Raw genomic sequence first — 12,862 nt, 5'->3', positions numbered from 1 at the left:
GTAACATTCATATATTCCAGCATCACTTGTTCTGATATTATTAATAGTCAATGTATCTTTACCATTGCCTTGTGGTATGTCAACGTTGTTTAATTTCCATTTTAAATCCAATGCACTGATTATGGTACTGACTTCTAACGTCACGTGATCACCAATACTAACAGTGATAGATCGGTGGAGTGGAGTGACGTCAGCTAAAACAGTACATTTGCATGTAAATAACCGTTATTCTTTTAAAAACTGTAAAAATTGTACGGACAGTTCTATAGTATTATTAAAGGTCGAGAAAATATGTTGAATAAATTATCAATATAGACATTCCACTTGAATAAGATGTAAAGACAACATTAATTTAATATAGCATCATTAGGCCTACTATGTATAAGTAGAAGATACGAGTTGGCCGGGCAGAAATGTATAATTAAATAGAACTGGCTTATAAACCAATCCCTATGGATATACAGATTTAACAGGGCAGTTTAGGTGTGTTTCTTCTAACTCTACTTTGCCAAAGTCTACAACCTGACAATAATGGCAAGGCATCCCCCTCTCATTAGTTAGTAGCTTGACAAAAGCAGCAGCTACAAACATAACAATTGTTGTAATTGTAATTATATCTCACCAGTTTTAGGCAGTATTATGAAAGGTACATGCTGAGATCTGGTGTCTTTTGTAGCATTTGCAAAAAATGCCCCAACCTTTTGAGGGCCTGAACCATCATCGATATTGACGATGAGGGCAGTACGTCCAGACCCATCTGATCTTGTTACTGTCGATCCTGTAGGGAACATAGTACCATCATTATCCCACGTTAAAGGTTCTCCTTGTAGCCCAGTGCCTGTGTCGCTTTCTCTTCCAAGTGTTATATCAATAGTTCTATCTGAACCGCCAGTATAACCTCCAAATGTTGATACTGCATTAGAATTAATATCAACAAATGGAGTTGGACACCAAATAGTAAGGTCGAGGATTTCACCTAAAACATTAAATTGATAATTAAGCAATAATTGACGGTAACTTAAATACTGGTATACTTTTGTTTAATTTGCAAGTGTCTGGTATTCAAAATAAAACAATCTTTTTTATCATCATTTTTTAAAATTTAAAAAACTAAAGAAGAAATAATTTTAATTAGTAGTTCTCTAGTTTTAAATGTGTATTAGGACATTTCTGTAAAACACTAATTTTTAGAGCTCATTTTGAACAATTTTCATTGTTGTATTTGCGTCTTACCCTCATCTGTTGTACGTGCCATTGCTGCAGGAGTGTAAGTAAATATATTGTTCTCTGTAGATGATGCCGTTTTAACTACTTTTATTTTGATTTCATAATTAGTCCCTTTACTGAGATTATTTATTACATATTCTGGCGCAGTATTGCTTCCAATCACGGATCCTGCTGATATGAAATCTGAGTTAATAGAACTTCTGTACTGCACTTCGTACTCCTGAATCGGTCCGGTGCCGTAGTCGTTGTTGTAATCCCAAGCAGGCCAGTTTACTGTTATTGAGTTATCCATTATATTTGTTATAGTTGGCGCAGATGACAGGATTGGTAAAGCTGAAATATTATACATAATATTTAAATAAATCCTATGTATTGATTAAGTATTGCCTTTTTAATTCCAAATGAACGCGTATATTGCAATAATTTATGCTGAAAATGCAAAACTAGCCCTATACATGTTATAATAATTCAGTCAGGGGGTTATTGCATTACCCAAAGTAGCGTATAGATCCTGTGGCATGCTTGTGTCTGCTATGAATGAAATGGGTTTTTGGAGTAAGGTAGATAATTTTAACTTTATATTGTATGTAGGTCTATTATGTTTAACTTTTCATGATGTCTAGAATAAAATAATTACTATAATAACAGTTGACTATACTTATGATTAGGGAAATACCCTGAAATGGCGTCAATATTATACAAATATTGAATGTTTATGAGTGCAATGATACAAATAATTTCATGATGTGAAAGATGAAACGTACATGATGACGTAAGAGTTCGATGGAGTAGTTATTGAATGTTTTGTGACCCATAATCCTCCAATATAATGAGAATAATCTACTCAGGTTTGTTATACTGTAGTGGATGAATAAGACAATTTACCAACCTATCTGGCAGTCGTTGCCACCCCATCCATCTTCACAATCCCCACTATCACAGTAACCCGTATCTTTATCACATGATGATGACGTCGCACAATGACAACTATACTGACAAAATTCACCAAACTTTCCATCAGGACATGTCACGTGATCTAACGAAAATATTATTTCATTATGAACCATTATAATAAACCATAATATATTATCCTAATTGGGATCTTAAATCTAATTAATAAATAATTGAATAAAATAATCAGTGAAAGACAAAAACCAATATAACGACATTAGACATTAGATTAATATTATACAGTACAAAGTAACACTTGATTGGTGGTTATTATAAAATGGAATATAAAACATATTAACAAAAGTATGAATATTATAAAATGAAATGTAAATAGAAAAAGAAATAACTGAACATAAATTACCGAATGTCACAAAGTAACTTACTTTTTTCATGCATTAAAAATAAAAGTACATTCTTACTAAGACATTTATTTCCCTGAAATCCATTGCTACATGTAGCTCCACTTGGGCATCCTCTGGCGTCGTCACAGTCAGCTGAACTACAATGACATTCTTGGTTACACCCTGCACCGTAGTTAGTCCCTGTACAAACTGTAAAAAAAACAAATTAAGCTTTATTATAACAACCGATATTATAGTGTTGTTAATAATTAGTTTTTACTCTCTTTTTTACTCTACTGCTCAAGTATGTCGGTCGCTTGGTCGGTCGGTCGGTCGGTAAACACTAACTTGAGCACGCGACTGCAGCCATGTATATGGCCTTGTTATTAGTTGGTTTTAGAATTTCAACTTAATATTCACCTTGCTCACATGTATCACCATGGAAACCTGCATTACACGAACATCCAACAGGATCTGGAGGACACAACAAGATTCCTGAGCATTTTGATGATCCGCCCGAGCATTGGATGCCGCATGTCCGGCCCCAGTGATTGTTTCCACATCCTAAAAGAAATAGTTACAGGAATCTGTAATAACTCAAATTGAATTTAACTAGTAGTTTGCAGCTTAATCTTTGGATATTTTTTTCAGATATCTATCATAAAATGAATGGGTCAAATTCATTCTAATCCTAATTATTTTCACAAATATATCAGTGTATAATTGTGATACGAAAAGAAATTAAACTATAGACCATTTCAATGCGTGTGTGAGGAAGAGTCATATGAGCATTAGCAATTAAAAGTCTTCATCAACTTCATGGAAATAGCATATAAAAGAAATGCAAATAATTAAATTCGAATTGAAAATCAAAATGCTTAACGTTACCTTGTGAGCAATCAACACCTTCAAATCCTGGTGGACAGACGCATAATCCAGTCATGTGGTCACACATTCCTCCATTGTAGCAAATTGGACAATTTTCATCACAATTGTTTCCATGTTTTCTTGTAGGGCAACCTTAGTTAAATGTTATTAATTGTATTATGTATTAATTATTATTTTAGGATCATGTTCTGTTATCTTGAGACAATAACTGATTCCAAACAGTATTTAGTTGTTAATTAGTATTCTAAGATATTTGCGTATTATAGTTTTACAACTAAATTACATTGTTGTATTAGTTATATTAGTCACCGTATATTGGTTTTAGTTTAAAGCTATAGAAACTGTTTAATCATGTGTTAAAAGTAATGTGATCAATATTACTTAACTCTCTACACTCTACACTTAGAATTGTATAGTATACTTTTTCCTGGCCAGCATTATCTTTGGGGTGCCTCTGTCTTGGTTGTTGTCTCTGAGCACCCGGTCGTCTGTGGCAAGGCAAATGTGTATCCTGCTCCTTTGTTTGGTCACCTAGGTAGGGTTCCGGGACCGCGACAGAACGAGAACGGATAGGGACCCTCCAAAGAAATTGAATTTTATTTGTCAAGAATTTGTATGATTTTGATTTTTAAATGCGCCTTGAGCACTCTTGAATGGTATGTACGCTATAAAAATCCTGTTATTATTATTAGAATCAAATCCTTTAATTACAAACACACCACAAATAGTGTAACCCACCTCTGACAATCAATCTCATGATTGCATGTTTTCCGTTTCTATCTTTGTAACATTCGTATATTCCAGCATCACTTGTTCTGATATTATTGATAGTCAGTGCATCTTTGCCATTGCCTTGTGGTATGTCAACGTTGTTTAATTTCCATTTTAATTCTGACGTATTTATTGTGGTGGTAGTGACTTGTAAAGTCACGTGATCACCAATACTAACGGTAATAGATCGTTGATTTGGAGTGACGTCAGCTAAAGCAATTTGATTTAAAAATTAGATACATAATTATGTTCCATGAAAACGAAATCATTGGCTCCTACTACTCACTTTTAACTTTTCGTCATGTAAAATAATGTTAGTTAACTGCAGAACAAAAAAGTCTTTTATTTAGGGAAGTAAGTTTTGTAAGGTTAAGTATAATTTTTGTCATAATTGATATGTATTAAATACGTTGATTATGGTTATATCCATTTTTTATTTTATAAGGTAATAAATAATTCATTCATTTGTGATTATAGGTTCCTAACTTCACTATATGTAAATAGAAAATGCTAATACGAATTAAATTTATATAATAATAACGTAATAAAGCTAGCTCAGGCTCAAATTGAGATAATTGGTGGAGCGTCTTCCTTTGTTAATTTTATTCAAATTGAGAAATACAACTCACCATTTTTAGGTAATATGATGATAGATATATCTTGCGATCTTGAATCTTTTGTAGCAGTAACGAAGAAAGCACCAACTTTTTTAGCACTTGACCCCGCATTGATACTAATACGTAATGCGCTATAGTCATTATTATCTTTTGATGATACCATAGAACCTGAAGGAAACATATATGTATCAGAATTTATTGTATTTCCACGATCACTCCACGTTACAGCTGATCCTTGCAGCCCAGTGCCTGTGTCGCTTTCTCTTCCAAGTGTTATATCAGTAGTTTTATCTGGAGCACCATTGTAACCTCCAAACATTGATGCGTCTGAATCATCATTAATGTCAACCGTTGGATATGGACACCAAATAGTAGCATCAAGGATTTCATCTAGAACGATCAATAATTAGATAATGATTTAGATAATACTTATTATTATATTTACTCAATATAATTGTCATGAATTATCAACCCACATAATAGAAACATTAAAGAAACGTTTCATGAATCAGGTTCAACGATAGGCATACGATAAAGTAAAATGTATACCCTGCCAGAATTATACGTTATTCAAACAATAATATATATTTTTTCTATATATATATGTTTTTATCAAAAATAAGATTCACGATGGAAGGGTGTTACAAATAATAAATGTTTATGAATTGAATGGGGATTATAGAAACAACTTCCTCACGATCGAAAGCCTCCCATTAAGCATAGTATAACTAAAGTAGCTAACTAATGTAGGCCTAATTGTTTCACCTCAGCTATAGGGGATATACAATAAAAATCATTGTCATCTGATAACTGGCTCTTTGTCATTACTATTATTAGTATTACTTTACTTGCCTAGCATTTTTTTGGAATCAAATTATGACAACCATAACACGTTGATTGCTTACCTGATCTTACCGTAACAAACACGACTAAAGTTAGGATAAAAATGTTCACACGAATATCCCCGAATATTGACATTTGGCTCCTGATAGTTGTAGTTTCTCACAATTCTATCCGTTGTTTTAAAACTCATTAAATATACTTGTATCTATACATTTTAGACAAACACATATATCATCATTGCTATTGCATCTATCCACTAACAAATGAAACAAGGAACACAATTATTTCCTCTTCGTCTGTGTTTACGGACTTTTGAACCGAGTTAGGCTATTCAAACAGTGAATATAGTTAAGGGTGTGATAAGCGCATTGACATACATAAGTATGTAACTAAACCGTATAACCAGGAACTAATACACCACAATTCAACAGGTATGATGTATCATTTCAATCTATTACCAGCATGAATAATAATGTATAATGATATTTATTTCGAATTACGAAACTATAATTATTACACTAGTAATTAAGACAAATAAAAAATTGTATATAAACCAGATAAAAAAATACATGATGATAATATAAAACAAATTCCGTTAACAAGCCATTATATTATTCTTTATTCCAAACTGTACTGTGTGTTCATTTTCAGGAATAAAGGATATTTACTATGTAACATAATGTATATGAGAGTGTTGATTACAATCATACAATTCTAGCCCGAACGCAGGATATTGGTTGGTGTGAATTTGGAATGGTTGGACCCAGGGATTGCGACAGAGGGATGGAGACGGGAGAAATTTTGCATAATAATTTATAATAATTTAAGGGGATTTATGTACATACATTGAATGATATAGCATACTGTAACTAACTAAGACCTCCAGGGAAGAATGAGGAAGTATAACTAAAAGATCATTATGGTAAAAAGTAAACAAGGGAATTATAACTTTGCACAAAACACTGATGACTCTAACTACTCAAATGCACAAAGTGGATAAATTAATACCAACACATTAAGAATCATACGTAAATAATCTCTGGAATCAAACCACCAATCACAGAGCATATCGCTTTATTCTTGCAATTCTTGAATTATTACATAAGAACGGATAAGGAGCGCACCAGGAAGTGTTTTTGTCGAGGTGACGTGGAGGACAACGTAACATTTAGGTTTAAAGATCCAAGTTCAAGTTTATTTGTTAACCAAACATAACATATACAGAAATTAAACAGTAAAACAAGTTGTGTAAGGAAGACACATTGGGCATAATGCTTTAAGTGTGATCCTTCAAAAAAGAAATATATAATATATATATAATTATTTTTTGATCAATAATGTAAAGCAATATTTACAAAAAAAAACTCTTCCTCCTACGATAAAAAATTATTAAAATGAATTCTGAAACCACAATACATGCTTATTTCATTTATTAGCAAATAGTTCCTGTTAGTGTTCTATTGCTAGACAAATATTTATATTATTATTAATCTCACTGTTTGTTAAAGTAGAGTACGTGTCTCGTCGTACCAACGACCTTATGTAAATATACTCGCGCAAAGCTCAACATCTCATTTGATGGCTACACAGCCTCCATGAAAAACGTGGGAATTATAATTGCAAAGCATTTTAGGCCTATTAAGAAATATTATTCAATTTTAATGTTCACAAGATGCTGTATGCGCCATTTAGTGTAGGCCTAAATGGCGATAATGATTTTTCCAGTGCTAAGACTCTCCCCTTCCATGAACGATACCTCTTTCAGCTTGCATGTCTATCTTTCAAAGCTCTACATCACTCTGCTCCACTTACTATCTGTCAGCTTTTAACTAAAGTCATTTCCAACACTAGGCAAATTACTAAAGGAGATCTTCTTATCCCTCGTCCTTACCTGAAATCTTAAAACTTTCTTTTAGTTTCAATGCTCCTTCTTTCTTTAATTCCTTTAAGTATTCGCAACTCTTACAATTTCTTCTCCTTTAAATCTCTTTTGAAAAAACACCTGTTTCTCTCTCTCTCTCTGATTTTATTTCTTTTTATCCTTCTTTCATTGTTGGCCTACTGTATATTTATATATTTATTTTTTATATCTTTGTTAATTTTGTGTTTTTTGTAGTTTATTTTGTATTTACTGTTTGTTTGAGGGTCCCTAATGATCAGCTGATGCTGGATGGACCACCCTCATAAACTATTGTTGAAATAAAGTGCAGTATATGGAGAGGCATCTAGATAGTGCTTTGCACTCATGGCAATTCTCAAGGTGCTGCACCGCTGTCTTGTTGTATGTATGTTTGTGCCTGAAAATTGAATAAAAAAAATAAATAATTAAAAAAAAAATACTAAAATTGTTTTATTTATTTTACTTTGTTTACACATATTTTATACCGTAGGTCTACTCTTCAAAAGCAGATTTTTTAATGATAGAAAGTGGTGTCTAAATTCTCCATAATAATAACGTTGTAAAAAGCGTATGATGTCCTTTTCAATTATCTAGGCCTACACATTGGACACCATGGACTGTATGGGATCATCACTGTATACTACGCTGTAGGCCAATTTAAAAGAAAATAAGTTTCTGGCAATCGCCGCTTGCGCTTAGGGAAATTATCATTTAATGATTTACCGCCCTCTATCTTAAATCGTGACTGAACTAAAAAGGTAATTTTCATTAACAATCAAATTATTTGGGGAAAATACATCAATAGACATTTTACTGAGTCCGTGGTTAAATAGAATTAATTATCGGAAAATCGCACTTGTTCCACGACCAAGGCCTATTATGTAACACTTCAATGGTAATAACTGAGACATGATAGGTTACGTTATTACCGATTGCTCAATCATAGAGATATTAGTTTAATCAATGTTTTTGAAGTGGATTTAATTTGACAAGTTTGGAATAAAACCAAGTTTATAATGATAATGATAATGAAAATGATATTATAGTAATAAATAGTAATCGAGAACGTAATAGGCATCATTGTTGTTCTTGTTCTTGCTATTCTAAATGATTTATTCCATTTTAGAATAATTATTACAAATAATACACAAATACGGATTGGTTATCTACTTAATGTTGTGATTGTTTAACATGTATAGGCCAATACAATTACAACATTAATGTTATTTTAAATCATTGTTTCCTTAATAGTGTTACCTATTAAACAGAAGTTCCGTTTTATTAGTGATCAGAGTTATTATAAAAACACACGTTCAACATTATAGGTCAGGCCTAAGCCTATGTATTTGGAGTTCTTGAAAAAACAAGGCCAACAGCCATTAAGTCGCGTGCTACAATGCATAGTGATACCTGACCGACAGACAGACCGACAGACAGACCGACAGACAGACCGACCGACCGACCGACCGACCGACCGACCGACCGACATAGTGAACTATAAAGTCGCGTCCACGCGACTAAAAACAGCAAACAAGCAGATCGTGTCATCACAGCCGTAATGTCAACTTCTGTGGTGCATATGAAAAATTTTTTTCTCATTTTTAGTCGCGACTCTACATCTCACTATGTCGGTCGGTTGGTCGGTCGGTTGGTCGGTAAACACTAAGTTGAGCACGCGACTGCAGCCATGTATGGCCTTGTTGATGGTAGAATCAGGTAAGCAATTCCTATAGTATCAATTTCTATATTGAATGTTTGTGTTTAGGCCTATACTTATCTCTCACTGATACTAACACAATGTTGAAACATATCGTCTGTCCGTCACAAATGTTGGCTTTTGTATTAGTATTATTCATTTTTATTTTTAGTTTTCAGTGATAATAAAAAAGAAGCACCGAGGAAAAACAAAGGCTGTCAAAGACAACTATAATTCACTCCAGACAAACAAAAATACAAGCAAAAATATAATTGGAATTACAAACAAGACTATGTACAATATTAAAATCAAATTTGTGACAGTAAATGAAATATGTATATGTAGCGTACATAAAAAAACATATTACAAGACACGGCTCTTTATAGACTACATCATTGTACGATTTTGTGACTAGCAAGATGTATTGAAAACTGGGGCAGATGTTGGACAGACCATCATGATTTCATCTGTACCTAAACGGACACATCAGAACCATGCAGAATTGCAACAAACAATTTAAACAAAAGCATTAGGAAAAAGTACCAACACTGGAGCCAACTACCGAATGCTATTATCACATTCTTGCAAGGAAAAGGTCTTAAAAAGAGAAAACATCAGGATTGGTTTGATGACAATAACACGGAACTCCAACAATTATTAGATAAAAGGCTTTCATCACATTACAAAACGATATTGGGATCAGGAAGTCTACATTACAGAAGGTGATTGATATTCTGAAAAACGAATAGTGGAAGGAGAGAGCTTTCGAAATTGTACATCTTAGAGTTGCTAACAACACACGAGAATCCTTTAATGCAACTATAACAATTTTGGTCCAGTCGCATGTGGTCAAGCATCTCTCAAAAGCAAATAGCCTATAGTCGTTATCTATATATAAATTATGGTTAATTCTGACATAAGCGAGCACAATGCAAAAACTTCGGTACAAATCTCCTCCTTGGATACCTACCTTATCTATCTCAGATGTACCGCGAAACGTAGATTTGATAACATTAGTGTTCAGTTCGTCGCTATTGTTCCATATTTCTATCTTAGAAAGATATTATAAAGAGTTTTTTAACAACATTTATGATTTCAACAGTAGATTTTCAACTCAATTTCAATTTCCGGGTTTACGATGAGTTCATCTTGCAGCAACATGGTTTCAACTATTTTCTCTCTTTTATACACAAGGGAGCAGTTAAAAAATAGATTTGACCCTAAAGGTGACTGGAAACAGGCACTTTCCATCAATCAATACAGTGTCCCTTTGGAAGACGGAAGAAAAAAACAGATAGTAGGACTGGAGCTTAAGTTGGCCATTAGTCATAGCCATTTTAGTTTTTTGTTTATTTTAGGAACGGACCGCGTGTGTGAAAGGTACAGTAGTTAAAAAATAAAAATTATACTGCAAATTAATAAAGATCAAATTAAATATACGCCATAAAAGAATCGGAATATATTGTGGGGAATAGCATTATAAAATTACATAGGGAGATTTGATGATAAGACATTAATCGAGTGAAATCCCGATAGCTGAGTTTTAAGTAAGCTGGCAGGAATAACTGTAGGCTATCTGTGTCCCCGTTAGGACCGAGATGTCTGCCCATGTTGCAAGCCGTAATGTCTTCTTTCTTGGACCAAAACGGCCCCCTCTGTCACGGCAGTTAGTTTCAAAAGATGTTTAAATTAAATAATGTATTAATACTTATTAGGATGATATTTATTTGATTAAACGCCTCTCCAATAAAACATCACTTTAAATAATAATCCCCCCTCCCAACCCAACTATCTAATAAACGTCCATCCCATCCACATTTATAATAACACAATTATACTATTTGTAGTAGAATTCATCGCACTGTTATCTACAATTTACCAAGCATTTGTTATTCTTTTTTACCACTTTTCATATCTATTAGAGGATTTCATTTGATTATAAATGTTACCATATTATTAAAAAAAATGTAACATATATCCCTCGAATAAGCACCTCCCTCAAATGAACTCCGCCTCCCCACCTCCGCCCTATAAGGGCCCTACCAAACAATAAAGACTATACTTCAAAATGTTATTAATCATCTAAGACACTGTGAAACAGAATAGTTTAGTTTTACGAATGTCAAGCATTTTCAATAATGGTAACCGACAGAAAACGTACAGGAGAACATTATCATTCCGAGAACCTTCTTTTACACTTCGTAGAGGGGGAGCGAGCGAAGCGAGCTCACCCTCTAGTAGTTATAAATGTCTAAAACGGGAAATATATGTAGGCCTACACAGTTATAAATACATTCATTCATTCATTCATTCATTTTATTTGGTCAAAATCATTGTCAACTATAAACTTGCAGAATACCATGATGAATATGCGTAATAATCAAAATGATGTTGAATAAAAGCAAAACATCATCAGTTTTCTAGCGTATAAGAAAGAATACTTGTATATACAAACACTTTTGTCTTGAGGAGTGGAGTTGTGGCTTGGTGGTTATGATGCTTGGCTACCACTCCAAGGGTCCTGGGTTCAAGTCCCGTCACATGTCAGGATTTTTTCTAAGGACAAAATTACAACTCCCTCCCAAAGACTTGTAATAAGACTTTGTTTATGTAGAGCATCTAGTGTATATGTTTGTCTTGTGAACCTCCGAGGGTCCCTAATGATCAGCAATTGCTTGATGGATCACCCTCTTTAAATATAGTAAAAAAAAAGAAAAAAAAAGAACCAATTTCTTAAACTACCGGTATTTAACGACCGAATCACCTAGGTAATTTATACAGGTAACTTGGCTTATTAAAATTCCGTTATAACAAATCGAGAACTTATTAATTTGTTTTAATCTGTGATTTGTTCCAAATAAGATAGCCTCGGGTTTTTATAAGAATAATAAAATCTTTATTTTAAAACAGAGGCTCGTTCACAACAAAATGTGTTGTTCCACGAGGCCGTATGAAAGAAATAAAACTACAATGTCAGAATTATCAAACTGATGAACAAACAAGAAACGTAAACATTGAATAGGGGAAATTCTACATAAGACACCATTTTTACATAATTTTATTATTGGTATTTGTATAACATGTTAAATGATCCGGCTTCATTAGTTCCTGTTATATTGTTATAGTTACATAAACAAGGATGCGTGTAAATATTGAATGCAAACAAGTGATTACAAAGTCCGCATAAAAAATTGGGTCAGTTGAATCCTTTTTATTAGTAAATTAGACACAATTGGAAAGATGACATCTTAGTTTGTCGAAAAAGATTTAAAGATCAAATACGTTTGCTGAGGTTATAGAATCGCAAGTCGTTTGGTTATCAAAACCAGTATGCCTCCTATATGTATGTTCGGAGTTAATCGTGTGATACAAATCATATTCATGCTTGTTGCGGCGGTAAGATCAGGTAAGACATTTTGTGGCTTGGTTGTCAGAATTTTATTTCAAGAGTGAAAGAAACATTGTAAACATAAATGCCAGTGATCAGTTGTTTTTTATCCAAGTTGAATATTAGTGAAATAGATGACAGATGAGTAGGCCCTATACAAAATCAGCTGTGTCCCAGCGGAGTGCGTTTAGCAATTTTGTTGCACAATAGATTCATCCTTTATAGCACTTTAATTTTACC

The 12,862-nt window shown here is 33.3% G+C and overlaps 1 protein-coding gene across 1 annotated transcript in view; it reads left to right on the top strand.

The window, feature by feature from the left end:
- LOC144845767 (uncharacterized) overlaps positions 1 to 12,862 on the top strand; it is an 88,438-nt gene that overhangs the window by 60,655 nt on the left and 14,921 nt on the right. The window lies entirely within an intron of this gene.

The sequence above is a fragment of the Antedon bifida genome, chromosome 6 (assembly GCF_963402885.1).
Source record: "Antedon bifida chromosome 6, ecAntBifi1.1, whole genome shotgun sequence".
Taxonomy (NCBI): domain Eukaryota; kingdom Metazoa; phylum Echinodermata; class Crinoidea; order Comatulida; family Antedonidae; genus Antedon; species Antedon bifida.
This window is presented reverse-complemented; position numbering and strand designations above follow the sequence as displayed.